The sequence below is a fragment of the Enhydra lutris genome, unplaced genomic scaffold, assembly GCF_002288905.1.
Source record: "Enhydra lutris kenyoni isolate GAN:26980312 unplaced genomic scaffold, ASM228890v2 scaffoldscaffold29, whole genome shotgun sequence".
NCBI classification, from domain to species: Eukaryota; Metazoa; Chordata; class Mammalia; order Carnivora; family Mustelidae; genus Enhydra; species Enhydra lutris.
This window is the reverse complement of record NW_019154113.1, coordinates 7,139,186-7,142,576: the sequence shown is the minus strand read 5'-3', so window position 1 is coordinate 7,142,576 and position 3,391 is coordinate 7,139,186. Positions and strand designations below refer to the sequence as shown.

Genomic DNA, 3,391 nt, shown 5'->3' with positions numbered 1-3,391 from the left:
TTTTTTTGCATAAAAAAAGATAACTTTCCTTGTTGTGAAGCTGTTCTGTCTGAAATTAATATTGCTACTGCGCTTTCCTTCTGTTAGTGTTAGCATGGTATAATTCTCTCCATCCATTGACTTCTAATCTATATGCATCTTCATATTTTAAGCAGATTCCTTGTAGGTAATATGGGCTTGGGCCTTGTTTTTTGATTCACTCTTACAATCTTGGTTCTTTAATTGGTATGTTGACCATTGAGGTTTAAAGTAACGATGGACAGAGTTCAATCAATATCTACCATATTTTCACTGTTTTCTATTTGTTGTCCTTGTTTTTTGTTCCTATTCTTGTCTTCCACTCCTTTTCTGCCCTTTTAGGGTTTGAATTGATCATTTTATATGATTCAATTTTCTCTCTCAGCATATTAACTGTACTTTTTTTTTCTTTTTAAAATGATTTCTCTGAAGTTTGTAATATACATTTACAGCTAATCCAAATCCACTCCAAATAACACTGTACTGCTTCATGGGCAGTGTGAGGACCTTATAATACCAAAATGCTACAAATTCTCCCATTCTGTCCCTCAAATCATAGCTGTCATTCAATTCACTTATATGTAAGCATACATAAGCATAACCTTTATTTCACCTTTACTTCTTCCTTCATTGATGTTTTTCTTTATGTAGATCTGAGCTTTTGACCCTTATTACTTCTTTTAGTATAATTGATTTTTTTATAAAAGTTTACTCTTAAATGTACAACAGGATCTAAGACAACACTTCATTCTAGCTATAGGCAGCAACAGACAGTATGACACAGAATCCAGAAGTTTAAACAGGCATGGAATTATAGACCAGCATTGCCTTGGCACAAGGAATGCTTTACTTTTTGCCAGATTTCTTAATTCCACCTGCAGCCAGGGGGTCTTTCCCCATGGCCTTCACTTTTAGCTCCTCAAGTTTCTTCTGTTTCTCTTCTGCTTCTGCTTAAATGCCTTATGCTCCTTGTCCTTCTCCCTGGCCTGTTTCTTGGGCTGCTGCAGGAGCTTCTCACCACCCCTATGGCTGGACATGGCACCTGCATTCCTTCCCCAGACCCTGCCACCATAAGCCTGACCTAAATTGCACTGCTTTTCTTTAAAGAACTTCCTTGAACATTTCTTCAAAGCAGGTGTACTGACAATACATTTCCCTCATTTTTTGTCTGAGGAAGTCTTTCTTTCTCCTTGACTTTTGAAAGAGAATATTGCAGGGACACAGAACTGTGAGTTGGCAGGGGTTTTCCTCTTACCACTTTAAATATTTCATTCCATACTGTTCTTGCTTGCATGGTTTTTGAGAGATCAGATGTAATTCTTACTTTTGTTCCTCTGTAGGTAAGGTGTCTTTTCCCTTTGGCTTCTTTATCTTTGATTTTTCTGGATTTTTTTTTCTTTATCTTTGATTTTTCGTAGCTTGAATTAGGTATGCTTTGGTATAGTTTGGGTTTTTCTGTTGTTATTTATTTGGGGTTTTTCTTGGTGTTATTTGAGCTCCTTGGATCTGTAGTTTGGTGTGTCATATTAATTTGGGAGAAATTCTCAGTCTTTGTTGTATCAAGTATTTATTCTACTCCTTTCTTTCTTATCCTAATTTTCTCATCACATTTATGTTACACCTTTGCAGTTGTCCCACACATCTTACATATTCTGCTGTATATTTTTTCTGTCTTTGGGTTTTTGTTGTTGTCCACTGTTTTGGGGTTTTTGCTGTTGTTTGGTTGGTTCTATTTTTGGTTTTTTGCCTTTTTTTCTTTCCAGTTCTGGAAGTTTCTATTGATAGATCCTCAAGCTCAGAGACACTTTCTTCAGCCACATCCAGACTGTTAATAAACTCATCAAAGGAATTTTTCATCTCTGTTCAGTGCTGGGGTTTTTTAAGATTTTATTTATTTGTCAGAGAGGGAGAGAGAGCACAAGCAGGGGGAGTGGCAGGCAGATGGAGAAGAAGGCTCCTTGCTAAGCAAGGAGCCCAACACAGGACTCAATCCCAAGACCCTGAGATCATGACCAGAGACGAAGGCAGATGCTTAACCAACTAAGCCACCCAGGCGCCCATTACAGTGTTTTTTTTTGTTGTTGTTTTTTTAAATCTCTAGCATTTCTTCTCAAGATTTTCATCTCTTTGTGTACAATGCCCCCCTGTTCCGGTATGCTGTCTGCTTTATCCATCAAATCTCTTAGCATATGAATCATAGTTGTTTTAAATTCCCAGTCTAACAATTCCAACATCCCTGCCATGTGTGGTTCTGATGCTTGCTCTCTCTCTTCAAACTGTGTTTGTACATTTTGCCCTTTGGTATGCCTAGTAACTGTGTCTTCATAGCCAGACATGATGTACCAGGTAAAAGGAACCACTGGCAAGAGGCCTTTAGTAATGTGGTGATGAGGAGTGGGGGGAGGGGAAGTATTCTGAGTCCTCTGTCTGTTAGTGAGCCTGTACCTACCGTGGAGGACCTCATGAATATTTCTCTGGCCCCCTCCTTAGGTGGCACAACATGGCTCTACTGGCCTGGAGTTGGGGGGGGTCCACCTCCCCCAGCTCAGGTAAGCTTTGGTAAAACCCCAGCATGTTAAGCTCTGGTTAACAAGCTCCTCCTGAGAGCAGATCTTTTGAATAAGAACAGATGCTATGGCATATTTTAAATGGTTCCTTTCTCTCTCCCTGCCAGAAGCATGGGGGGGGGGGGGATTCTGTGCTCCCCCCAACCAATATTCACTGTGAGGGGGACCTCGGTGGCTCAGCTGGGTGAGTGTCTGACTTTTGGCTTTGACTCAGGTCATCATCTCAGGGTCCTGGGACTGAGCCACGTGTCTGGCTCCCCGCTTAGCACAGAATCTGCTGGAGAGGTTCTCTCTCTCCCTCTCCCTCGCCCTCCCCCTCTGTTGCTCCCCCTGCTTGTGCTCGCTCTCTCTCTCAAATACATACATACATACATACATACATATATACATAAAATATATCTATATCTTTATATCATCTCTATCTATGTCTACATTCGCTGTGAGAACCTGGTCAAGCTCCTGGAGGTAAAAGTCACAGAAACATGAAGACCACCCAGTGCCAGGGTCCCCCTGTGATTCTGAACTGACTTGTCCACACTGAGCCTCCAGCAATTCATCGAGGACAGCTCCGGTTTCCCTCCCAGCCCTGGTTCCTGCCGTGGTTTCTCCTCTGGGGAGTTGGGATTCTCCGTATCTGCCGGATGGTCTCTTCAGTCTGGGGGGCAGCGGTTTGCCCTGTGACCTCACTTCTCTTCTAACAGTTAAGAAGAGCTGTTGATTTTTCAGCTGGCTGTTTCTCCACTTGCTGGGATAGCACTGCCACTTCCACGCTCCTCACGCGCAGAACCGGAAATGGAAAGCTCCTC

At 42.0% G+C, this 3,391-nt stretch overlaps 1 pseudogene; it reads right to left on the bottom strand.

Annotated features, from left to right (window-relative positions):
* Nucleotides 1-864: 864 nt before the first annotated feature.
* LOC111152534 lies at nt 865-1,055 on the bottom strand (annotated as a pseudogene).
* Between the last annotated feature and the right edge of the window lie 2,336 nt (nt 1,056-3,391).